The following is a 27,895-nucleotide window of genomic DNA, read 5'->3' as shown; positions in this document are numbered from 1 at the left end:
TGCAGAAGTAATCACAACAGTCACACAGGTAAAAAAACAAAAAAAACAAACCAAACATAAAAACCCCAAAACAGGCATATTTTTGTGTCTTTCTCGCCGGTGTTTTGTCGAATTTAGCAGGTTCCTCGAAAAAAGCAACCGGTTGCGTAACTCAATAAAGGGGTCTATTTAATTACGCAGTCAAGTAAAAAAAAAAAATTGCAATTTCAAGTTTCGGAATGCCGATTTAGATATCAAACATTGCTCCCAGTGGAGAATTGCTGTTATCACCTCCATAACTGAGTTTATGTTTTCGCCAGGGTTTGTATGTCAGTTAGCAACATAATATGGATGGGTTTTGATCACATTTTCAGACATTTTTCAAAATAGATCCAGGAACAAGTGCTTTCCTAGTTCTTATTATTCATAAATTAGTTTGTCTAAGCACTTAATGTTGGAAGTAACTATGTCACCGCACAGTATAGACAAGCAACCATCCATGCATTTGCCATAAACCAAGGTACATACCGTTTTTGTTGTGGTTGTTTCCTGTTGTCTAAAATAATGCTAAGAATAACCACAATCAAGTTAAAATTAAAGTACCAATGATTGTCACACACACACTAGGTGTGGTGAAATTTGTCCTCTGCATTTGACCCATCCCCTTGATCACCCCCTGGGAGGTGAGGGAGCAGTGCGCAGCAGCGGTGCAATGACCGGGAATCATTTATGGTGATTTAACCCCCAATTCCAACCCTTGATGCTGAGTGCCAAGCAGGGAGGTAATGGGTCCCATTTTTTATAGTCTTTGGTATTAGTCGGCCGGGTTTTGAACTCCTAACCTACCGATCTCAGGGCGGACACACTAACCACTCGGCCAATCAATAAGGCGTTTATGCCACATGAAGAGTCTACACTAAGGAGCTGCTTTTGATGGGTATTTTCTTCAAGGTAAATAGTTGAAATATTTGCTCAGTAGCGATGGGTCGCAGATTCCGATGGGTTGCGGAAATCGACAGAACACCGGCTCTAAGTTGAATCTCAAAGGTTTCTCATTGTCATCCCATTGGGTTGAGTTTTTTTCTCGCCCTGATGTGGAATCTGACCCGAAAATGTCGTTGTGGCTTGTGCAGCCCATTGAGACACTTGTGATTAAGGGCTATATAAATAAACTTTGATGGACTGATTGATTGAAAGTTGACCAAATTCTCGGTTTATTGCCACAACCTTCTACTATGCAAGACGTGAGATGCATTATTTGTAATCTAGAATGAACTTTCACCATCTCGGAGGTGATGCAGCAGCTCACCAGCTCGGTACGTCTGTTTAGCAGCATAAGCTGTTAGCCGTCTTTGATGACTGCTCCACTAAAAGTAGTTTTTCGGTGTTTTCGCGTATAATAACAATATCATTAATACTTGGTTACGATTCAGGTCACAAGTTGTAAATAGAATATTGTTGGCAGTTTTCACCTACTCCGTGGCTTCGTGGTTAGAGTGTCCGCCCTGAGAGCGATAGGTTGTGAGTTCTATCCTCGGCCAAGTCATATCAAAGACTATAAAAATGGGACCTATTACCTCCCTGTTTGGCACTCAGCATTAAGGGTTGGAATTGGTGGTTAAATCACCAAAAATTATAAATTTCACCACACCTAGTGTGTGTGTGACAATCATTGGTACTTTAACTTAACTTGATCTTTGTGCTGTTTTTTCAGAGGGCTTTATGGGCGGAATTTTAGCTGCATTGTTAGCCACCGTGTACATGCTGTTTTACAACTTAGAATGCATTAAAAAAAAGTGTTCTTGTAGTCTATAGGGATTGTGAATGATTCCAGAAGAAAAGTGTCATTCCCCTTTAAATGTCCAACAGCTATGATATCCTCTGTTGTGCTTTGATTTGTAGAACTATGTTTCAACATTTTTTTTTAACCAAAAAAGAGGATTCACCTAATTTGTCGCAATAATATCTATATTTAGAAGTCAAGTTTAGAAATCCAATAAAATGTTCTAGCTTGCTAAAAGATGCATTAACAGTGCAACCCCTCTTCCCATTATCCGAAATGACTTAATGAAAACTCCTCAAATTAAACACAATAAAAACAGTTTTTCCATCATAATAGAAAATTTGATTTATTGTGTTACAAATGCCACAGTTAAGAATCAAATACTGAAAAAAACAACAATTAGCAGTGTTTTTTTTGCATTCTTGATTGTCATACAAGTATATAAAGAATAGAGGTGGGAATCTTTGGGCATCTCACGCTTCGGTTCGGATTCGGATTACGATTCAAAATGATTATTGCTGCATCTTTAATTTAAGTATATTGATGCAGTTTAACATTTATTTTAAAAAACAATAACTACTGTTATCAACAACCGAACATTCTTAACATGTAGGCTGACTTTTGTGGTTTTCATGCAACTTCTGCTGTATAGTCTTCCTTTGGTCAAAGCCAAAGAAAAAGCAAAGCACTTTTGTTTGCACATACAACATTGAGTCAAATGCTACGTTGTTGGATATCAGGAACTGACATTGTGTCATTTTGGTTGACTGAGTTGTTTATTTATATGTAAGAGCACATGTCTAAGCATCAGCTCACGGCTTACGTAACAGGCCTCAAATGCCAAGTTAAGACAATCTCAGGCATTACGAGACGTAAGGTTCTTGTTTACTGACCGAACATTTCTACTTTTAAACGACCCTTTGTTTGGTATAATGAATGCGTTTGTGTGTGGTGCTGCTGCAGTAGCTAATTGAGTTGATCCCATGGTTAATCTGCATCAGAACTGCCATGGACCACCATTGACACTTTTTGGACTTGCCATTGAGGTCAGTTAGACTCAAAACATGACTTCGCTTTGAGCAAAGTTTGACAAAGTAACTTTTGTTTGGTCAAGTCCCTTGTTCGGATCCACCGGATATACTGTATGTACGAGAGTGGGTACATTGAAAATAAAATGGTCTTAATCTTAAGAGGATTGTTTTTCAGGGACAAAATACTTTATTTCCAGTTGCATATCAGGGGCTTCACGCTCTGTAAGCATTTAACTGATGAGCTGCTATTCACTATTTACTCAATCAACAATGCAGTTAGGGAAAGGTACCGTTCACATTTGTACTGATACTGCTACTTAATGGTACCAGTATTGTATAGTAGGTTTGCACAAAAAATGCAGATTCTAAATCCATTCCTAATTTTCAAAAACCAATAAAAAAAATATGTGTACATATATATGTACTCTGTAGAAAATGGATGGATGGATATTAATGTATATGTGTGTATTAGGGCTGGGCGATATGGACGAAAAAGTATATCTTGATATCATTTTAATTGAATTCGATTTTCGATATATATCAATATATTTTCCGGTGAAGTACACATATAATATTAATTTTTGAGCGATATTCACTAAAATTGAAGTGAATGACAACTGTACTGTAAATACTTTTATTAACACAGTTAGTCATGATGGGTGTTAACAGCACAGAAAATAAACTGTTCAAATAGCACAAAAGTACATAACATAAATAAAATAGAAAAAAAAATTATACGTAAAATAACATAGCTGTGCAAATAATACGAAATGTATCAAACTCGGATAAAAAATACATTTTCAAGCAGGCACTTTTTAATTCCCAGTTGACGATGTATTGGATTGTCAGACACGTACGGTTCTGGTCAGCACCAAGTAAGTGACTTGACTTAATTGTGCGGTTAGGATCTTCCTCACTTCAGTGTACAATTTTGGCAGCATTTCTCGTGCAAAATATGCCCGGTTTGGCAACTGGAGAACAGTTTTTATTCGGGCTTACATAGTAAACAACTCATATGAATGTTTTATCTAGACACATACATTTGTCCAAATGTGGCCAAGTAGATGCAGTGTGGGTTTCCTGGACGTCGTCTCCATCGCTAAAAGAAAAATCTAAGAAAGACAATCCCTCTGCCATCTTCCACTAGGTTTTTTTTTTTTATATATAAATCGCCCGCTTGAATATCCCCTCTTCTATTCTACGACTCTCTCGTCGTCATTTGGGATGTCTGTTGTGATTTCCCTTCCTGGGTCCATGACCTGCCCTATCTTGCCTCTGATTGGCCTGTCCCTAATGTTTTGCCATAATCTCAACCAATTGTGACTCATCAACAACCAACCAATCATGGATGTTCTTATACGTACAAGCACGTCTTGGAAGGAAGAAGGCGAGGGGATTAGTAGCGAGTGGGAAGCGGGGGAGAACAAGGAACACAAAAAATAGCGGCGTTTGGGAATTTTAATGTGAAATAAATTATATCGATGTTACGATATTTTCTTGATTCATATCTTGTTTAAAAATATATCGAAATATCTTCAAAACTCGATATATCACCCAGCTGTTGTGTGTGTATATATTAATATATATGTGTATATATGTATACATATTAATTGATATGTGTATGTATATTAATGTGTATATATGTATATATATATTATGTGTATATATGTATATTAATGTATGTGTATATATTTTTGTATATACACTATATTGCCAAAAGTATTTGGCCACCCATCCAAATGATCAGAATCCGGTGTCCTAATCACTTTGCCCGGCCACAGGTGTATTGAAATCAAGCACGTAGGCATGATGACTGTTTCTACAAACATTTGGGAATTTGGGAATGGGCCGTTCTCAGGAGTTCAGTGATTTCCAGCGTTGAACTGTCACCTGTGCAACAAATCCAGTCATGAAATGTCCTCGCTCCTAAATATTCCAAAGTCTGCTTTCTTATAAGAAAATGGAAGAGTTTGTATATATTATGTGTATACATATATGTATGTATATATGTGTATACATACATATATATATATATATATATATATATATATATATATATGTATATATGTATATATATATATATATATATATATATATATATATATATATATATGTGTATATATATATGTATATATGTATATATATATGTATATGTGTGTATATATATTACAGTCGTGCTCAAAAGTTTACATACACTTGTAGAGAATATAATGGCATGGCTGTTTTGAGTTTCCAATAATTTCTACAACTCTTATTTTTTTGTGATAGAGTGATTGGAGCACATACTTGTTGGTCACAAAAAAGCATTCATAAAGTTTGGTTCTTTTTATGAATTTATTCTGGGTCTACTGAAAATATGACAATCTGCTGGGTCAAAAGTATACATACAGCAATGTTAATATTTGGTTACATGTTCTTTGGCAAGTTTCAATGCAATAAGGCAACTTTGGTAGACATCCACAAGCTTCTGGCAAGCTTCTGGTTGAATTTTTGACCACTACTCTTGACAAAATTGGTGCAGTTTAGCTAAATTTGTTGTTTTTATGAAATTGACTTGTTTCTTCAACATTGCCCACACGTTTAAGTCAGGACTTTGGGAATGCTATTCTAAAACCTTAATTCTGGCCTGATTTAGCCATTCCTTTACCACTTTTGATGTGTGTTTGGGGTTATTGTCCTGTTGAAACACCCAACTGCGCCCAAGACCCAACCTCCGGGCTGATGATTTTAGGTTGTCCTGAACAATTTGGAGGTAATCCTCCTTTTTCATTGTCCCATTTACTCTCTGCAAAGCACCAGTTCCATCGGCAGCTAAACAGACCCAGAGTATAATACTACCACCACCATGCTTGACGGTAGGGTGGTGTTCCTGCAAATAAAGGCCTCATTTTTTCTCCTCCAAACATATTGCTCGGTATTGTGGCCAAACAGCTCAATTTTTGTTTCATCTGACATCACATGGAAAAAGATAAGAACTTCTGGAGGAAAGTCTGTCGTCCCTTTATTTTGAAAAGTGTCAATCTATTGGCGTGGCGCAGTGGGAGAGCGGCCGTGCGCAACCCGAGTGTCCCTGGTTCAATCCCCACCTAGTACCAACTTCGTCACGTCCGTTGTGTCTTTGAGCAAGACACTTCTCCCTTGCTCCTGGTGGGTGCTGGTTAGCGCCTTGTATGGCAGCTCCCTCCATCAGTGTGTGAATGTGTGTGTGAATGGGTAAATGTGGAAGTAGTGTCAAAGCACTTTGAGTACCTTGAAGGTAGAAAAGCGCTATACAAGTACAACCCATTTATCATTTATTTATCAGTAATTTTGGTACCGATACTGGTACCAAAAAATTGGTGTCTGGGCAACCCTACCCGGTAGTATGATGGAATTCGGTTAGTACCTATAAAAGTACCTATGCAGTATTTAAAATATGTGGAAAAATATAGAATAAACTATGATTGAAAACAAGTCTTCTCTACTGCCAGTCCGATGCCTGTACGATCAGTGTCAGAGCTTGGTCCGCATTGCTGGCAGTAAGTCGGACACGTTTCCAGTGAGGGTTGGACTCCGCCAAGGTTGCCCTTTGTCACCGATTCTGTTCATAACTTTTATGGACAGAATTTCTAGGCGCAGTCAAGGCCTTGAGGGGTTCCGGTTTGGTGGCCGCAGGATTAGGTCTCTGCTTTTTGCAGACGATGTGGTCCTGTTGGCTTCATCTGGCCGGGATCTTCAGCTCTCGCTGGATCGGTTCGCAGCCGAGTGTGAAGCGGCCGGAATGAGAATCAGCACCTCCAAATCAGAGTCCATGGTTCTCTCCCGGAAAAGGGTGGAGTGCCATCTCCGGGTTGGTGAGGAGACCCTGCCCCAAGTGGAGGAGTTCAAGTACCTAGGAGTCTTGTTCACGAGTGGGGGAAGAGTGGATGGTGAGATCGACAGGCGGATCGGTGCGGCGTCTTCAGTAATGCGGACGTTGTACCGATCTGTTGTGGTGAAGAAGGAGCTGAGCCGGAAGGCAAAGCTCTCAATTTACCGGTCGATCTATGCTCCCATCCTCACCTATGGTCATGAGCTTTGGGTCTTGACCGAAAGGATAAGATCACGGGTACAAGCGGCCGAAATGAGTTTCCTCCGCCGTGTGGCGGGGCTCTCCCTTAGAGATAGGGTGAGAAGCTCTGTCATCCGGGAGGAACTCAAAGTAAAGCCGCTGCTCCTCCACATCGAGAGGAGCCAGATGAGGTGGTTCGGGCATCTGGTCAGGATGCCACCCGAACGCCTCCCGAGGGAGGTGTTTAGGGCACGTCCAACCGGTAGGAGGCCCCGGGGAAGACCCAGGACACGTTGGGAAGACTATGTCTCCCGGCTGACCTGGGAACGCCTCGGGATCCCCCGGGAAGAGCTAGACCAAGTGGCTGGGGAGAGGGAAGTCTGGGCTTCCCTGCTTCGGCTGCTGCCCCCGCGACCCGACCTCGGATAAGCGGAAGAAGATAGATGGATGGATGGATGAAAACAAGTCTACTAAACTGTTTTTTACTTTAGATTGACGTTCCACCAGTGGATTTTACATATAATTTTAATTCCAAGTTTATCTCTTGGTTTGTGTGTGTAAGCTTTTTTTTATGTAGTTTGAAAAAAAAAAAAAACATAAAAAAAGAATGGGGTTGATCATTACGTTGAGGAAAGATGTAGCGTCTGTGTTTTGTATTTGACCACCTGAGCTTTTAATAAGGCTATGTGTGCCAGCTCAGTCCAAACACATCTGGACAATGTACCCACAATCTTGGCATCTTGGCTCTTAACTGCATCCAGGCTACTTGAGTAGCTCAAAAACAGGAGTCCCTCTCAGACCTCCAGGTTGTTGGCATAGAGCAGTGGTTTTCAACCTTTTTTCAGTGACGTACCCCCTGTGAACATTTTTTTAATTCAAGTACCCCCTAATCAGAGCATAGCAATTTTGGTTGGAAAAAAATAGATGAAGTAAAATACAGCACTATGTCATCAGTTTCTGATTTATTAAATTGTATAACAATGCAAAAATATTGCTCATTTGTAGTGGTCTTTCTTGAACTATTTGGAGAAAAAGATATAAAAATAACTAAAAACTTGTTGAAAAATAAACAAGTGATTCAATCATAAATAAAGATTTCTACACATAGAAGTAATCATCAACTTAAAGTGCCCTCTTTGGGGATTGTAATAGAGATCCATCTCGATTCATGAATTTAATTCTAAACATTTCTTCAAAGAAAAATACATTTTTAACAATATTTATGGAACATGTCAACAAAAATCTAGCTGTCAACACTGAATATTGCATTGCTGCATTTCTTTGCACAGTTTATGAACCTATATTCATATTTTGTTGAAGTATTATTCAATAAATATATTTATAAAGGATTTTTGAATTGTTGCTATTTTTAGAATATTAAAAAAAAATCTCACGTACCCCTTGGCATACCTTTAAGTACCCCCAGGGGTAGGTGTACCCCCATTTGAGAACCACTGGCATAGAGAAGACAGATGTTCTAAAGCGGGGGTGTCCAAACCTTTTGACTTGGTGGGCTGCTTTGGGCTAAAAAAAAAATTGGCCGTTGGCTGAAAGCAGACGGCATGTACAAACCCCGTTTCCATATGAATTGGGAAATTGTGTTGGATGTAAATGTAAACCGAATACAATGTTTTGCAAATCCTTTTCAACCCATACTCAATTGAATGCACTACAACTCAAACTTTATTTTTTTTGGGCAAATAATAATTAACTTTGAATTTCATGGCTGCAGCACGTGCCAAAGTAGTTGGGAAGGGGCGTGTTCACCACTGTGTTTCATCACCTTTTAACAACACTCAAACGTTTGGGAACTGAGGAAACTAATTGTTGAAGCTTTGAAAGTGGAATTCTTTCCCATTCTTGTTTTATGTAGAGCTTCAGTCGTTCAACAGTCCGGGGTCTCCACTGTCGTATTTTACGCTTCATAATGCACCACACATCTTCGATGGGAGACAGGTCTGGACTGCAGTCAGGCCAGGAAAGTACCTGCACTCTTATTTTCCGAAGCCATGCTGTTGTAACACTTGCTGAATGTGGCTTGGCATTGTCTTGCTGAAATAAGCAGGGGCGTCCATGAAAAAGACGGCGCTTGGATGACAGCATATGTTGTTCCAAAACTTGTGTGTACCTTTCAGCATTATTGGTGCTTTCACAGATGTGTAAGTTACTCATGCCTTGGGCACTAATGCACCCCCATACCATCACAGATGCTGGCTTTTGAACTTTGCGTCGATAACAGCCTGGATGGTTCGCTTCCCCTTTGGTCCGGATGACACGATGTCGAATATTTCTAAAAACAATTTGAAATGTGGACTCGTCAGACCACAGAACACTTTTCCACTTTGCATGAGTCCATCTTAGATGATCTCAGGCCCAGAAATGTTGTTGATAAATGGCTTTTGCCATTTAGTGTTCCTGAAGTGTTCCTGAGCCCATGTGGTGATATCCTTTAGAGATTGATGTCGGTTTTTGATACAGGATCAAAGCTCACGGCCATTCAATGTTGGTTTCCGGCCATGCCGCTCACGTGGAGTGATTTCTCCAGATTGTCTGAACCTTTTGATGATAATATGGACCGTAGATGTTGAAATCCCTAAATTTATTTTTTTCTGTTTTTATACCCAATCATGGCACGTGCCTGTTCCCAATTAGCCTGCACACCTGTGGGATGTTCCAAATAAGTGTTTGATGAGCATTCCTCAACTTTATCAGTATTTATTGCCACCATTCCAAACTTCTTTGTCGCGTGTTGCTGGTATTTGCAAAAAAAAAGAAAAGGTTTATCAGTTTGAACATCAAATATGTTGTCTTTTTAGCATATTCAATTGAATATGGGTTGAAAATGATTTGCAAATCATTGTACTCAGTTTATATTTACATCTAACACAATTTCCCAACTCATATGGAATCGGGGTTTGTATATTTATGCATATTTATGTAAATGTATGTATGTATGAATGTATGTGTATGTATGTATGTGTATATGTATGTGTATGTATGTGTATATATGTGTATAATTGTATATACGTGTGTGTGTGTGTGTGTGTGTGTGTATATATATATATATATATATATATATATATATATATATATATATATATATATATATATATATATGTGTGTATGTATGTATGTATGTATGTATGTGTATCAACCGTGCTCTACCAACGGTTGGTAGAGCGGCCGTGCCAGCAACTTGAGGGTTCCAGGTTCTATTTACGCTTTCGCCTCCCTAGTCACTGCTGTTTTGTCCTTGGGCAACACAGTTTACCCACCTGCTCCCAGTACCACCCACACTGGTTTAAATGTAACTTAGATATTGGGTTTCACTATGTAAAGCGCTTTGAGTCACTAGAGAAAAGCTCTTATATAAATATAATTCACTTCACTTCACAAATTGGCTGCACATGTTTATAAGCCGCAGGTTTTCAAACACATGCGCTTGGGTTTATTCACAGACATATTCGCTCTTAAGTTTGTGATGTTTTTTTTCACACATGGGCAGTCCAGCATCTTAGAACCAGTCTGATGGTGGATCTCCAGTCCGTGCTGCACCAGGTGCATTTTATTGGTCTTAGTCAAGATGAGGGTGAGTCCAAAGGCACTAAATGGCTCACCTAATAATTGTGCAAGTGTGTTGGATTAAATGTGAACAATTTAATGGGTCCACTGTGACCCGTTCAGCAATTTCATTGGTCGATGTAACCAGGCTAAATGTATTCCCGGTATGTAAAGCTTGTCAACCCGCAAAAGTTCTGTATACTGTACGCTGCAGGGCTCAAAGCGTGAGAAAAAGTTGCTGCTTTTAATCCAGAAATTACGATAAATAAATAACATTTAATCCGGCGTGATTCCGACGTCCGATACTGCAACAGGTGTTTTACCTAAATAAAAAAAATGGCAAAGAAACAATTCTAGTTCAAATGAACACAATGTAAAGTAGCCGATTCTGTCTTTTTCCCAGCCGGTGTTGTGTGCACCACATATTTCCAACCACAGCTGTTATGTTTTTAGCCCGTATGACCCAGCAGAGGCTTATTTGTGGTTCACTGAAACCACCCAATGCCTTCAACAGGGTAGCAGCTAAAGATTTAAATGGATCCTTTCCACACTGACAATCACAGCCTGAGATCACTGCAAGATTACACTCGACTGGATGTTTGAGTCTAATTAATTTGGACACGCATATCAGTTCTAACAGGCTTAACCACCATGAGGCAGCCTTACATTGATTTATTAACACCGATACTGACTCCGGGTCCCTTATAGCAACCTGGATGAAATGAGGCAAAGGAAAAATGTTCCAAAACGCTTTACTTCCGAAAGTGCCGTGTAGATAACGACATAAATACATGGTGGCTGAGTGAGCGGAACCCTTTCAAAGTTCAACAATATAATTAGAGTAGCCGGACCAGAGATAAAAATATAGAAAATTTATGTATGAAAAAAAAAAAAAGACAATTTCCCCCACATCTCAAGGGGCTTGCCTTCCGTTTGGACAACTAAAAATACTTGAAGATAATTGGATAATGGATGGTGTTTTCATGGGGACTAAAATTTACTCGGATACGCTTTCACAAGAAAATCCTATTTGTGGGAAAACACCAGTCCATAGGCTGTGATGGATTGTTATTTAATGAATGGCAATTCAATTACAAAGATTTACCTATAACTATGAGAATGAAAATCAGCACCTCCAAGTCCGAGTCCATGGTTCTCGCCCGGAACAGGGAGGAGTGCCATCTCCGGGTTGGGGAGGAGACCCTGCCCCAAGTGGAGGAGTTCAAGTACCTAGGAGTCTTGTTCACGAGTGAGGGAAGAGTGGATCGTGAGATCGACAGGGGGATCGGTGCGGCGTCTTCAGTAATGCGGACGTTGTACCGATCCGTTGTGGTGAAGAAGGAGCTGAGCCGGAAGGCAAAGCTCTCAATTTACCGGTCGATCTACGTTCCCATCCTCACCTATGGTCATGAGCTTTGGGTCATGACCGAAAGGATAAGATCACGGGTACAAGCGGCCGAAATGAGTTTCCTCCGCCGTGTGGCGGGGCTCTCCCTTAGAGATAGGGTGAGAAGCTCTGCCATCCGGGAGGGACTCAAAGTAAAGCCGCTGCTCCTTCACATCGAGAGGAGCCAGATGAGGTGGTTCGGGCATCTGGTCAGGATGCCACCCGAACGCCTCCCTAGGGAGGTGTTTAGGGCACGTCCAACCGGTAGGAGGCCACGGGGAAGAACCAGGACACGTTGGGAAGACTATGTCTCCCGGCTGACCTGGGAACGCCTTGGGATCCCCCGGGAAGAGCTAGACGAAGTGGCTGGGGAGAGGGAAGTCTGGGTTTCCCTGCTTAGGCTGTTGCCCCCGCGACCCGACCTCGGATAAGCGGAAGATGATGGATGGATGGATGGATGGATACCTATAACTAAATTGGTCATAGCAGCAAGGCTTTATGGGCCTGATCTACTAAAAGTGTGTGTGTAATGATGAGAGACCCATTAAGCAAAACTAACTTTTCTTACCTATTGGTACCTTATTTTGTCTATTAGGGATCTGCATAAGTCCTGAAAATGTGGAATAAAACCATGGAGGCATGACGGATATATTTATGAGGCAATCTTGCATTTCTTCATGCTTACTCCGAACGAGACGATTTGTGACATTTTTCTCAGTCGGGATGTCAGCGGATTTATCCATGTACAGTAGAAATTTACCCGAAGAGCTTTGCTAGAGTCCGCCATTGCAGTCCGACGTTGTAGTCAAGAAGCTCCTTCTTTTTCTCTATCCTCTTGTTGCGGGGCAGACTGGCTCGCACATGCACATGCATCCTCTGCTGTTGCCATTTTTAATACAAAGTAGCATATAGTTCGAACTTATATATGTCAGACTCGCCATGGAAGTGCTAAAAACTGAACGAGAAAATGCAGTCGAAGTGGAAACATGTAAATAAGAACCCCAAATAATAGTGCATCCTGAAGACATGTTCAGAAAGCAGTTCGAAGATGGAACATTTTGTTAAAAAAAATACAGTTACATATTTTATAAACCAGTGTTTCTTAACCTTAACTAAAAAAAAAAATGCTGTTTTTTCAGCTTTGGTCCATAGGGGCCGCAGTGGTACTCAGTTGTAATACATTTTTCCACCACTTGTAGCAGTAATGGCAATGTCAAACAAACAGAAGAAGTCTGGACCAAAATTTATAGAGAAGTTTCTTAAGCGCTAAAATTATGACTAAAGTGGTGAAACTGTATTTTCATTGGTAATCAAACTTTATTTACAGTTTATTTAAGAAACTAATTAGCTTGTATTTTTTATTTATTTTATCTTTGCGTAATTGTTTAAAATGTTTTGTCAGATTTTATGAGTCCCTTCTTTTGCAGTATATTCCATTAGTTTTTATTTTTGTAATCAGCCTGATAACAATCTTTGTGATTAACACATGCTTGCATATCATTTGGCAAAGTTTATCCTGTAAAACTGTAAGTAGGTTAGACGTAATGATTGAATACGAATAACATCAAGAGTAAGATTACTAATTCAATGTTATGTGTGTGGCCCTCGGGTCCCTCTATAATGGAAAGGTTGGGCTCCGAAGTCAAAAATGTTAAGAACCCCTGATATAAGCCACATGGAAGTGTTTAAAATGTAGAACAAAGAAATAGGTTCATCCAGCAGCTATAAAATAATATGATATAGCTGAATAGACAAAATGTCTAATATTTAGTATTTTTGACAAGCGAGCGTAGGGCAGAGTTTTGCCCTCTTTCTCAAAATGTTTGTTTGCACAAATATATTTTAGACCTGCTAATTAAAGACGCAAAATAGCGCTCGCAGTTGAGTGTTATTCCTGATGAATCAAGTTGTGTGTGCCAAATAATCATATTTGCCTTTACTCCTCCGAGTATTGTGAGCATTCTGATGATCGGCATATATTCTGCATATTTATGACAGACACGCTAAATGGATTGCACTCCTTATTCTGCTCACTAAAGAGACACAATCCTAAAAGGAGAAAATACATAAATTATTTGACCCCTTTTAAAACGGGTTCAAACTTGATAATGCACGCAAAGCTGACCAACTAAGCTCGTGCACAGAGGATTGCGTCTCCAAAGTGCGCAAAATACCGAGCGGAAACCATTTGGCGATCCTGTCTTCATGTATATGCAGAATAAATGTGGATTATTAGAACGCTTACAATACTGGGAGGAGGAGGAGATGCAAATATAATCATTTAGCACTCGGATGATTTATCAAACCTGAGATCGTTTTGCGGCCGATGTTTTGCGTCTATAAAGTCAAAACGGCACTATTTTTAAGTTTATTTGCAAACATTGTGTTATTTCCAGCACAGCATTTTCACCTTCTGCTTGAACTGTTTCTATTGCCTTATTTATATTTTTCTTTTGTCCAGGATACCCATTGCAACCAATCTCTGCAAACCCAGCTTCCATGTCATGAAGCGAGTAGCCTGATTCTTTTGTCCTTATTTTAAATGTTGGGAGACACTTATGTCTGTGGGGAAAAAAAGGATGGTTGCATATCTGCCAACGTGGCCGTTGTAATTTAAGGACCGCAGAAGTAGTATTTGTGTTTGTTTTTGTGTGGGAACTGAAATGACCTGGATGAAGTGTGCTGGGTAATGTTTCACTGGTTGCATTTTTCTGTTAGCTCTCCCCAGCTTAAGGATTTGTGATGTTAATCATGTCCTCATCCAAAAGCGCCAGCAATCAATTACTTTTGTGCTGCTACTGTATTTTGTTTTGGATGTGGACGTTCCACCAGGAGCCACATTTGTAATTTTCCATTAGAAAATTACATCTTCAATTTTTTTTTACCAATGTGGCATCACTTCTTAAAGCGTGTCACTTCCAATTGTCTTCTAACGTCGTTTCCAAGCCTTATATCCAAAACACAGAGTAGCAATGGTATAAATGTTGTTGTGTTTTTGCTCACAGATGCCCCCTACAGTTCTTAACTGTAATTATTTTGGTTAATACTGTATTGCAGATTAATGTGCATGTTAAACAATGACAACACATTAATATGAGTAATGTTAGCACTTATGCTCATGCTAACACAACCAGAGTGTGGGCCTGGCTAGTCCAACATTATCATTAGGAATGGGAAACTAATTTGGTGCTTTTATAGGTACCGACGTAAAACCAAATGGTACCATATTTCGCTACCTTTTTTGCATGTGACGTGAGGTGTTTGCAGAGCACTTGGCAGAGAAATAAGCACTTACGCACTTAAGGCAGACTCAGGCTGCTTCTAGGTAATGTTGCCTTTTTTCAAAACAATTTTGCCAAATAGAAATTGCTCAGACGTACAGTAAGGGTCCACTTTTCAAAATTGTCAAATTTCCATTGGGTGTGCCATATACGTGCTACTAATTGGCATTAGCCTTTTTACTTGGCGATTTTAATACCTCCAAATCTGATGAAGAAAGTAACAACTAAGATGCATGTAAAAATCAAACAGCCGGCGTGTGATAAGTACAATACTTCCAGTATAAATATTTTTAGGGGACAGCAAAAGACAAGACACTTGAGCCTATACACGACTACTCGCTAACGTCTTGGAATTTTAATTGCTTGCAAAAACTACCATATAAGACTTGTAAACGAGACTCAGAAATGTAAGACATGTAGAAATAATAAATGTAAATATATATATATATATATATATATATTTATATATATATATATATAAATAAAATTAGCCGCTCATTGGCCTTTTGGTTAGTGTTCTCCCTGAAATCGGTAGGTTGTGAGTTCAAACCCCGGCCGAGTCATACCAAAGACTATCAAAATGGGACCCAGTACCTCCCTGCTTGGCACTCAGCACCAAAGGGTTGGAATTGAAAATGGTTTCTGGGCGCGGCTACCGCTGCTGCTCACTGCTCCCCTCATCTCCCAGGGGGTGGACCAAGGGGATGTGTCAAATGCAGAGGGTAATTTCACCGCACCTAGTGTGTGTGTGCTTTAATTTTAACTTTATAATAACTTTTCAGCACATTTATCATTATCACACTGTGAAATGATACATTTAAAAATATAAATTTGAATATTAAACAAATTAACCTTTATTAACACATGAACACACATATGCTAAACACGAGAATCGATACCATATAAGTTAATATGTAAAAGGTGCCCATCCGTAATTACTAACCCCGTTTCCATATGAGTTGAGAAATTGTGTTAGATGTAAATACAAACGGAATAAAATGATTTGCAAATAATTTTTAACCCATATTCAGTTGAATATGCTACAAAGACAACATATTTGATGTTCAAACTGATAAACATTTTTTGTTGTTGCACATAATCATTAAATTTAGAATTTGATGCCAGCAACATGTGACAAAGAAGTTAGGAATGGTGGCAATAAATACTGATAAAGTTGAGAAATGCTCATCAAACACTTATTTGGAACATCCCACAGGTGTGCAGGCTAATTGGGAACAGGTGGGTGCCATGATTGGGTGTAAAAGCAGCTTCCATGAAATGCTAAGTAATTTACAAACAAGGATGGGGCGAGGGTCACCACTTTGTAAGCAAATTGTCGAACAGTTTTAGAACAACATTTCTCAACAAGCTATTGCAAGGAATTTAGGGATTTTACCATCTGCGGTCCCTGAAATCATCAAAAGGTTCAGAGAATCTGTAGAAATCACTGCACGTAAGCGATGATATAACAGACCTTTGCACCCTCAGGCGGTACTGCATCAAAAACCGACATCAGTGTGTATAGGATATAATCACATGGGCTCAGGAACACTTCATAAAACCACTGTCAGTAACTACAGTTGGTCGCTACATCTGTAAGTGCAAGTTAAAACTCTGCTATGCAAAGCAAAACCCATTCATCAACAACACTAAGGAACGCCGATGGACTGATGCAAAGTGGAAAAGTGTTCTGTGGTCTGACGAGTTCACATTTCAAATTATATTTGGAAACTGTGGACGTGGTGTCCTCCGTAACAAAGAGGAAAAGAACCATTTTTATAGGCTGTTATAGGCGCAAAGTTCAAAAGCCAGCATCTGTGCTGGTATGGGGGTGTATTAGTGCCCAAGGCATGAGTAACTTACACATCTGTAAAAGCACCATTAATGCTGAATGGTCCATACAGGTTTTGGACATATGTTGTTGTCCAAGCAACGTTATCATGGACGCCCCTTCTTATTTCAGCAAGACAATGCCAAGCCACGTGTTACAAAAGCGTGGTTTCGTAGTAAAAGAGTGCGCGTACTTTCCTGGCCTGCCTGCAGTTCAGACCTGTGTCCCATGGAAAATGTTTGGCGCATTATGAAGTGTAAAATACAACAGCGGAGACCCCGGACTGTTGAACTACTGAAACTCTACGTAAAACAAGAATGAGAAAGAATTCCACTTTCAAAGCTTCAACAATTAGTTTCCTCAGTTCCCAAACGTTTATTGAGTGTTGTAAAAAAAAAAAGGTGATGTAAAACAGTGGTGAACATGCCCTTTCCCAACTACTTTGGCACAGGTTGCAGCCATAAAAGTTAATTATTATTTGCAAAACAAAATAAAGTCAATGAGTTGTTTGAACATCAAATATCTTGTCTTTGTAGTGCATTCAACCGAATATGGGTTGAAAAGGATTTGCAAATCATTGTATTCCCTTTTATATTTACATATAACACAATTTCCTATCTCATATGGAAACGGGGTTTGTATTATAGACTTTGCTATGAGGTTGCCATGGTAGTGACATATCCACTAATCATGTTACAAATCAGTCGCCGATTCATTTATTGTTCTATAAAACATATTTGCATCATCTTGGGTGAAAGCAGTGAGGGGTTTTTATTCATGCTTGAGCAATACACAAGCCCTCAGCTCGGTGGCGGCAGTGCTTAAATGAATCCACAGGCGTTCCAGGAAATAGAAGGTAACATACAAAGCCCTTGAGCTTTACAAATACAGATACATAAATGAATACTATCAGGTTCTTCATAGTATTTGAGTGGAAGTGGTGTTTTGTAATACACACACAACTTAAATTACTCCCAGTCCAATGTTTGTTACAAAAATATCCTACAACCCCTACCTGTTGTATTCTGTCTGTGCTAGTGTGCAGCTGCAGCGCCGTATAAGGAGCTCACTGTTCTTTTAACACGGACACGTTCTGAGCCGGAGTCTGTGAATTATCTTTGGAATGTCCGTAATTAGTTGGGTAATCATAAGCTCGGGGAAATCTGCAGGAAAGCAGACTTTATCGCTGTGTGAAAGTCTTCAGTCTGCACGTCTTCGACAGCACCAGGCTGAGGACAGGAGAAAGTGCAGAGTGGGAGTTTTAAGAAATGACTTCCATAAATGACCCGTTAGTTTTGAGGCAAAACAGAAAGACAGGTGATTTTTTTCCTCTTGTCGTCACTGAGCAGGGTTGACATAAATCATGTGTGTTATTCAGCAGTCCTCACATTCCAAAGCGTGCTTGTAGTTCAGTCGTATACCGTCAACTGTTGGCTTTATTCACGTTGCACGCTGGCCTTATTGGCTACACCTGCACCATCCATGAAAATCCCAAACTGCACTTTGAGAAAGATAATGATTACATTACATATATACTGTAAATTCCGGGCTCTAAGCCGCTACTTTTTTCTCACGCTCTGAACCCTGTGGCTTATAAAACGGTGTGGCTAATTTCTGGATTTTTCTCCGATCACCAGTGTTAATTTTGTTGAGTAAAAAATGTTTCAAGCTGCAAGACCCAAAACCAGTGTAGTTGGCACATTGTGTAAATCATAAATAAAAACAGAATACAATGATTTTCAAATCCTTTTCAACTTATATTCAATTGAATAGACTGCAAAGACAAGATACTGAAAGTTCGAACTAGTAAACTTTGTTGTTTTTAGCTCATTTGGTATTTTATGCCTGCAATATGTTTAAAGGGGCTTCACGGTGGGAGAGGGGTTAGTGCGTCTGCCTCACAATACGAAGTTCCTGCAGTCCTGGGTTCAAATCCAGGCTCGGGATCTTTCTGTGTGGAGTTTGCATGTTCTCCCCGTGAATGCGTGGGTTCCCTCCGGGTACTCCGGCTTCCTCCCACTTCCAAAGGCATGCACCTGGGAATAGGTTGATTGGCAACACTAAATTGGCCCTAGTGTGTGAATGTGAGTGTGAATGTTGTCTGTCTATCTGTGTTGGCCCTGCGATGAGGTGGCGACTTGTCCAGGGTGTACCCCGCCTTCCGCCCGATTGCAGCTGAGATAGGCGCCAGCGCCCCCCGCGACCCCAAAAGGGAATAACCGGTAGAAAATGGATGGATGGATGGACAACTGTCTGCTTTCTTATAAGAAAATGGAAGAGTTTGTATATATTATGTTTAAAAAAAGGTGGCACAAGTGGTAAAAAAAAGACTGAGAAAGGAATGCTCATTAAAGTCTTATTTGGAACGTCAAAGAGGTGAACAGGCTAATTGGGAACAGGTGGGTGCCATGATTGGGTATAAAAGCAGCTTCCATAAAATGCTCAGTCATTCACAAACAAGGATGGGGCAAGGGTCACCACTTTGTGAACAAATACGTGAGCAAATTGTTGAACAGTTTAAGAACAATATTTCTCAACAAGCTGTTGCAAGGAATTTTAGGGATTTCACCATCTATGGTCTGTAATATCATCAAGTTTCAGACAATCTCGAGAATTCACTACACGTAAGTGGCAAGGCCGAACACCAACATTGAATGCCCGTGACCTTGGATCCCTCTGGTGATACAGCATTAAAAAGCAACATCAGTGTGTAAAGGATATCACCACATGAGCTCATGAACACTTCAGAAAACCACTATAACTGTAACTACAGTTTTTTTTTTGCAACATCTCTTAAGTGCAAGTGAAAACTCTACTATGCAATATCAAAGCCATTTATCAACAAAACCAAGAAACGTCGCCGGCTTCACTGGGCCTGAGCCCATATGATGGGCTGATGCAAAGTGGAAAAGTGTTCTGTGGTCTGACGAGTCCACATTTCAAATGTTTTTTGGAGACTGGACGTCGTGTCCTTCAGACCAAAGAGGAAAACAACCGGCTGGACTGTTATAGGCACAAAGTCCAAAAGCCAGCATCTGTGATGGTATAGGGGTGTGTTAGTGCCCAAGGCATGGGTAACTTACACATTTGCGAAGGCACAATTATTGTTTAAAGGTACATACAGGTTTTGGAGCTATTTATGTTGCCATCCAAACAACAACAACATACATCCAAACAACATATTTTTCATGGACGCCCCTGCTTATTTCAGCAAGACAATGCCAAGCCATATTGTGCAAGTGTTACAACGTGGCTTCATAGTAAAAGAGTGCGGGTACTAGACTGGCCTGCCTGTAGTCCAGACCTGTCTCCCATAAAAAATGTGTGGCTCAATATGAAGCCTAAAATACCACAACGGAGACCCCAAACTGTTGAACGACTTAAGCTGTACATTAAGCAAGAATGGGAAAGAATTCCACCTGAAAAGCTTCGAAAATTGGTCTCCTCAGTTCCCAAACGTTTACAGAAGGTTGTTAAAAAGAAAGGCCATGTAACACAGTGGTAAAAATGCCCGTGTGCCAACTTTTTTGGAATGTGTTGCTGCCATTAAATTCTAATGATTTGCAAAAACAAAAACATGTTTCTCAGTTCGAACATTATATATCTTGTCTTTGCAGTCTATTCAATTGAATGTAAGTTGAAAAGGATTTGCAAATCATTGTATTCCGTTTTCATTTATGATTTACATAACATGCCAGCTTCCCTGGTTTTGTGTTTTGTGTTTGTTTATAGATCCACACCTGCTAAAAAAGTCAAATGGGTCGTCATCATTCCAGCAGGCACAAGACATCGATATGTTGATTTTACATATGTTTTATGAAACTGACTTCTAAACAAAGTTGCAAAATTGTTGTTTGTAAAATTGAGACAAAGTTGATGTTTTAACGTTGGCTCCCCATTGTTGGTTGGGAAATGACCAAATTTCTATGGTCGAATCAACGTCAAAACACAACACTGATTAAACTTTGTCAAAAAGCGTGTTGTTTCAACGTTATGTTTGAGTTGCTCAACGTCAGGACCTAATTCAACAAGTGTTCAACGGTGTTTCAATATCTTGTGCCTGCTGGGATAGGAGGTGGTATGAAATGAATGCAGTCTGGGCGAAAACGGCATAAAGGTGATTGAGGGTGATTCACATACTGTATCCGTGTATGTCAAGCTCGGGAGACTGCAGGGGGGAGTAGTGGTCCCCGTTATCAAGACATCTCATCTACCCTCCGTGCTGAAAGCTTCTCCAAGGTGTACAACAGCCGGCCAGCCTGCACTGAGAAAGGAGTCCATTCTTCTACTCTGGAGCTCTGGTTTCTGTGCTCCTTTTGTCTCGCACACCCGATCGAGGACACCAAATGGGTCCGAGGGAATCCAACACTTCACGTTCCTCGTCGCCTCTGCCAAGACCTGTTGCAGGAATGAACGTTCATGAAGGACAAAAGCGCACTGGAAGCGCGCTACTTTTTTTTTTAAAATATTCCTTTTCAAATGTAGAACCATCCTGTTTATACAATTTTAGGAAGGTACACTGAATTGCCAAAAGTATTTGGCCACCCATCCAAATGATCAGAATCAGGTGTCCCAATCACTTGGCCCGGCCACAGGTGAAAAAAAATCACGCACTGAGGCATGGAGACTGTTTCTACAAACATTGTGAAAAAATGGGCTTGCTCTCAGGAGCTCAGAGATTTCCAGCGTGGAACTGTCAAATACAGTCGTGAAATTTCCTCGCTCCTAAATATTCCAAACTGTCGGCTTTATTATAAGAAAAATGGAAGAGTTTGGAAACAACCGCAACTTAGTCACGAACTAGTAGGCCACGTAAACACGTTCTCTGAAGTGATGAATCACGCATTTCCATCTGGCAATCTGATGGACGAGTCTGGGTTTGTAGGTTGCCAGTGGGGGATCTCTTTTTTTTCTCTTTGTCATGAAAAGGGAGGTTTTTTGGGTTGGAACACTAATTGTAAGTGGATCTTGTGTTTTTTATGTTGATTTTAAAAAATACAAATAATAATAAATTATTTTGCGGCTCATTACCAATCGAGCCGCGGCCCGGTGGTTGGGGACCACTGGGTTAGAGTGTCTGCCCTGAGATCGATAGGTTGTGAGTTCAAACCCCGGCCGAGTCATACCAAAGACTATAAAAATGGGACCCATTGCTTCCCTGCTTGCCACTCGGCATCAAGGGTTGGAATTGAGGGTTAAATCACCAAAAATGATTTGCGGGACCGTCCACTGCTGCTGCCCACTGCTCCCCTCACCTCCCAGGGGGTGGACAAGGGGATGGGTCGAATGCAGAGGACACATTTCACCACACCTAGTGTGTGTGTGACAATCATTGGTACTTTAACTTAACGGTACTTTGGAGTGCATTGTGCCGAGTGTGAAATTTGGTGGACGAATTATGGTGTGGGGTTGTTTTTCAAGAATTGGGCTTGGCCCCTTAGTTCCAGTGAAATGAAATTGAAATGCTTCAAGATACCAAAATATTTTGGACAATTCCATGCTCCCAACCTTGTGGGAACCGTTTGGAGTGGCCCCTTCCTCTTCTAACATGATTGTGCACACAGCAAAGTCCATAAAAACATGGATGACAGAGTCTGGTGTGGATAAACTTGACTGGCCTGCACAGAGTCCTGACCTGAACCCGATACAACATCTTTGGGATGAATTAGAACGGAGACTGAGAGCCAGGCCTTCTTGACCAAAATCAGTGTGTGACCTCACTAATGCGCTTTTGGAAGAATGGTCAAAAAATCCTATAAACCCACTCTGCAACCTTGTGGACAGCCTACCCAGAAGAGTTGAAGATGTATTAGCTGCAAAATGGTGGACCAAGATCATATTGAGCCATATGGGTTAGGAATAGGATGGCACTTCAAGTTCATATGTGAGTCAGGTGGCCAAACACCAGAGACCTTCTTATTTCTCTCTCTCTCTCGCATCCCGGGACCCGGGAAAGCATGCTAGACCGGTCAGTCAGTGCTCTCCACTGCTCACGGTCTTCGGCCAAGTGGTCTCGGGCAGCTCGGGTGTGGCCGGTCCACCGTTGGACGTTGTCCAGCCAGGCCTCGCGTCATCTGCCTCAGCGACGCCTGTCCTCGACCATACCTTGGAGGATGGTCCTGGGCAAGGAGTCGTGACGGGAAATGTGGCCAAACCAGGCCAGCTCGTGGCGCCTGACTATTGTAAGTAAGGGCTCTCGTCTTGCCTGCGTGGGTGTCAACGTGTATTGGTCTTGTGCTCTTTGTAAGAAATGCGTAGGAGCTTCCTGAAACTCTTTTTCGCTCAGTGTCAGCAGCGAGTGTCTAGCTCTCACATCCGCAGAGGAGGATGGAAAAGCGCCAAGGACCTTCACGGGGCGGGTGATGGAGTTGCTCTTCCAGATCAAATTGAGTCTTGTCATGTCAGATAAGGCCAGTCTAATTTCACTTGAAGAACCGCCATCCTTGCACAGTGTGGACTCCCTTTTCATTTAAAAACATTTAAAAGTGCCTGTACTCCAAATACCACCTCAGAAAACCCTCCACAAATACCACCATAATGACCAACAAGTAAAATGCAGTAACATAATAAGCCCTAATATTCATTAAAATATGGTAAAGGTTTTATTTAACAAGTATATTTCATATTTTTGGCCACTGTTGCATTACACACAGTTTGAACAATAACACCGTGTTTGAAATCTTAGTTAATGATTCTTTGGTGTACCACTAAATGGAGCCACTAGTTTGAGAATCACCGCTAAGTTTTATTCCAATCAAGACCAAAGGTTTTATTTAGTGCAGCTGCGATTATTCAACTCTGTTGACCATCAAAGTTTTTTGGATGGCCATTTTATTGGTGGATGTTTTGTTTTATTGTAGACCGTCAAGATGTGTTAAAGTTTTTCCATATGCAGTGCTGTGCTGCTCATTTACGCAAAACCAAATATTCTTACGGATTGGTACCTGCTGTCGTGTATTTGGGGATCTATTTTGGCTTGGGATCATTGCTGAGGTATTTAGAGACTATTCTTGCCTTCCTTCATATTCCCTCCAAACGAGCCATTTGGAATTTTCCCCATTGGTAACGTCCAATTTCTACCACATATGGTAGAAATTGTAGATGTCCGTTAATGACTTTTTTGCCGATATTCAATATTCCGATATTGTCCAAATTCCGACATCAACCGATACCGATATATACAGTCTTGGAATTAACATATTATTATGCCTAATCTTGTTATGATGCCCCGCTGGATGCATTAAACAATGTAACAATGTTTTCCAAAATAAATCAAATCAAGTTATGGAAAAAAATGCCAACATGGCACTGACATATTTATTATTGAAGTCACAAAGTGCATTATTTTTTTTCAACACGCCTCCAAACAGCAGCTTGGAGTTTGGGACATGCTCTCCCTGAGAGAGCATTAGGAGGTTGAGGTGGGCAGGGTTTCAGTGGGTAGCGGGGGTGTATATTGTAGCGTCCCGGAAGAGGTAGTGCTGCAAGGGGTTCTGGGTATTTGTTCTGTTGTGTTACGGTGCGGATGTTCTCCCGAAATGTGATTGTCATTCTTGTTTGGTGTGGGTTCACCGTGTGGCGCATATTTGTAACAGTGTTAAAGTTGTTTATACGGCCACCCTCAGTGTGACCTGTATGGCTGTTGACCAAGTATGCTTGCATTCACTTGTGTGTGTGAAAAGCCGTAGATATTATTTGACTGGGCCAGCACGCAAAGGCAGGCAGTGCCTTTAAGGCACACCCCGAATATTGTTGTCTGGGTGGAAATCGGGAGAAATTCGGGAGTTCTTTTTTGATTGGTTGAAACTTTTATTAGTAGATTGCACTGTACAGTACATATTCCGTACAATTGGCCACTAAATGGTAACACCCGAATAAGTTTTTCAACTTGTTTAAGTCGGGGTCCACGTTAATCAATTCATGGGAGAATGGTTGTACCGGGAGATTTTCGGGAGGGGCACTGAAATTTGTGAGTCTCCTGGGAGAATCGGGTGGTTTGGCAAGTACAGTATGACTAGGAGACGCAACTGCTCTGTACTTCTCCCTACGTCCGTGTACCACTCCATACAGCGGTGTTTTAAAAACTCATTAATTTTACTTTTTTGAACCGATAATTTCCATTATTACATTTTAAAGCATTTATCGGTATTATCGTACATCTTTTGTAGAAATTTACCCAAAGTGAGTCCGCCATTGCAGTCCGACACTGCATCCAACAAGCTCCTTCTTATTCACTATCCTCTTGTTGTGGGGCAGACTGGCTCGTACATGCATATGCATCCTCCACTGTTGAAATTTCTATTACAAAGTAGCGTATAGTTCGAAATTGTATCTGTCAGTATACTCCATATGGAAGCGCTAAAATCTAAAACAGAGATGGCGGGGAGAAGACGTAGTCCAATTGGAGGCACGTAAATACCATGACAAGACGGTCAAAAAGTGGTTTGAAGACTATCAACATGCAACATTTTGACCAAAGAACCACCATTACATGTTCTGTAGACCACATGAGTATTTGAATTGTAGAAAAAAAAAATTACGACACGACCCCTTTATGTTACTAAATCTCGCCACTATTATTGTAAATAAACCAATGTAGCATTATCACTGGAGGACTACCAATAGCTAAACATGCAACACAGATCAAGAGAGAGCAGGTGGAAACACAAAGCCATGCTAACTGTGAAGCATAAAAATGAGGTTGCGGAACAACAGTGTGTGTGTGTGTGTGTATATATATATATATATATATATATATATATATAGCTCTAAGCACAGTATTATGTCAGGACCTGTCACACCAGGCATGGTATTATTTTGTATATTACCTTATTCCTGTATTTATTTCCTTTCCAGAGCTTTTAATTTAGCACCACTTGCTGTCTGGCTCCTCCGGCCTTAGTGCTGTCTACCTCACCTGTTTTGGGTTGCCAATCAGGCTTCCTTATATGCCAGCCTGTCCTGCAGACACTGCTGTACCACTGTTTTGGTTGTGATTGTGTTTCCAGTGCACTTCCCTGCTGCACTACTAATTTTTTTGGGGGGGGGCGGCATAGCTCGGTTGGTAGAGTGGCCGTGCCAGTAACTAGAGGGTTGCAGGTTCGATTCCCGCTTCTGCCATCCTAGTCACTGCCGTAATGTCCTTGGGCAAGACACTTTACCCACCTGCTCCCAGTGCCACCCACACTGGTTTAAAATGTAATTTAGATATCGGGTTTCACTATGTAAAGCGCTTTGAGTCACTAGAGAAAAGCGCTATATAAATATAATTCACTTCACTAATTCACTTTTGAGTATGAAATGGATTCTTAGCTGTACGCCGTCTCCTGTCTCTGCATTTCGGGGTTCCAGACCGACAGAACGTAACAGTAATGTTTGTTGTGACTCGTGTTGTCTCGGTATCAATATTTTGGTACCGGTACCGAAATGTAGTTCGATACTTTTCGTTATTTTTGGAATCTTTTCTAAACAAAGGGGACCACAAAAAAAATTGCATTTTTGGCTTTATTTTTAACAAAAAAATCGTAAGTACATCAAACATATGTTTCAATTTCGTCCTTAAATAATATAGTGAACATAAAAGACAACTTGTCTTTTTGTAGTAAGGAAGCAAACAAAGGCTCCTAAGTTAGTCTGCTGACATATGCAGTAACATATTGTGTCATTTATCATTCTAGTATTATGTCAACATTATGAGGGACAAGCTGTAAAAATGTATTATTAATCCACTTGTTTATTCACGGTTAATATCTGCTTCCTTTCTCTTTTAACATGTTGTAGCTACACTTTTGTTAAAGTGTAATAATTTATTCTTCTGTTTGATACTTTACATTAGTTTTGGATAATACCACAAATTTGAGGAACAGTACTTTTTGTAGGCGGTACAGTATCGAATATGGTTAATTAGTATCGCGGTACTATACTTACACCGGTATACCGTACAACCCAAGTTGTGACACTGGAAGACTATAGAACACTGCTATTATTTTTTGAATGTATAGTTACTCCTCGGCAGCTGATACTCTTTTTTTTAAATTATGTGGGAAAATATACTTGAAACTTTGAAACAGTTTCAAATAAAGTAGTGAATTAAATTTTTTTTTATAATGGTTCTGTCGTTATTTTTAACAATAATCGTGGAAATTCTTAGGTATTGGTATTGACTACTGAAATTCTAATATGGTGACAAACCTGTCCTAAGACACCCCTACTAGTTGCCCCTACTTATTGTATACCTTAAACACATGTAGTAGGCTGATTAATAATAAATACGAATGGATGGATGGACTTTCTCTACTGCTTCTAGCTAACCTTGGGTAACGTAGTCGCCTGTCAATCACATGAAGGTAATTTACATATGTTCAGTAATTTGAAAATGTGAAATTATGCAGCTGCTGAACAACATCCACTGCCAGGAATCCATCAGGCCATGCAGTGCTTCCATGCAAACGTCCAATCAGATGGGCTCCAGGTGAAGTGCCAGTCAATGTGAAGCTTTTCCCCCCGTCCAAATTCTCCACTGCCAACTGTCACCGGCGTGGCACAAGGCAGTGGAAGTCTTTTGACACTCGGGAGTGGAAAGCCGGCCTGTCACAGCACCACTGCCCACATGAGTCACTCGTGTCACTCGGCGTCAAGACGTTTATCTGCTTCTACTTCGTCTTTTCTTTCCTGGCTCAAAGCAGAGGCGATTGAATTCAACAGATGTGTTCTCATACCAAGACATGTCTGGTCCATAGTTCTGAAAAATGTACAAAGTGAAGTTTTGGGAATAAACAATATAATCGGTGGTGACCTATGACTTTCGCACAGTACTTTATGTATGACTTTAAAGTGGAGCATCCTATAGAAATGTACAGTATCCATAGTCAGGTAATATGTGGGTTTAGGATTGTGTGAGTAAACAGTCTTCATTGAATTCCTCGATCAATCAAGGTCCACTTTAATGTGGATAAATGTCATCAATATTAAGGGTGCCCAAACAAATAGATTCACAGCAGAATCGCAATTCT

The 27,895-nt window shown here is 40.4% G+C and overlaps 1 long non-coding RNA gene across 1 annotated transcript in view; it reads left to right on the top strand.

Moving 5' to 3' along the window:
• Positions 1-20,853, top strand: part of LOC133542369 (uncharacterized) — a 60,425-nt gene extending 39,572 nt beyond the window's left edge. Inside the window, exon 4 of the long non-coding RNA XR_009804139.1 lies at positions 20,616-20,853. This is a non-coding gene — a long non-coding RNA (uncharacterized LOC133542369). The remainder of the gene's footprint in view (positions 1-20,615) is intronic.
• Positions 20,854-27,895: the final 7,042 nt, after the last annotated feature.

This window comes from Nerophis ophidion, linkage group LG24 (assembly GCF_033978795.1).
Source record: "Nerophis ophidion isolate RoL-2023_Sa linkage group LG24, RoL_Noph_v1.0, whole genome shotgun sequence".
NCBI classification, from domain to species: Eukaryota; Metazoa; Chordata; class Actinopteri; order Syngnathiformes; family Syngnathidae; genus Nerophis; species Nerophis ophidion.
Note: the sequence above shows the minus strand (reverse complement) of the source record. Positions and strands in the feature narration are given on the sequence as shown.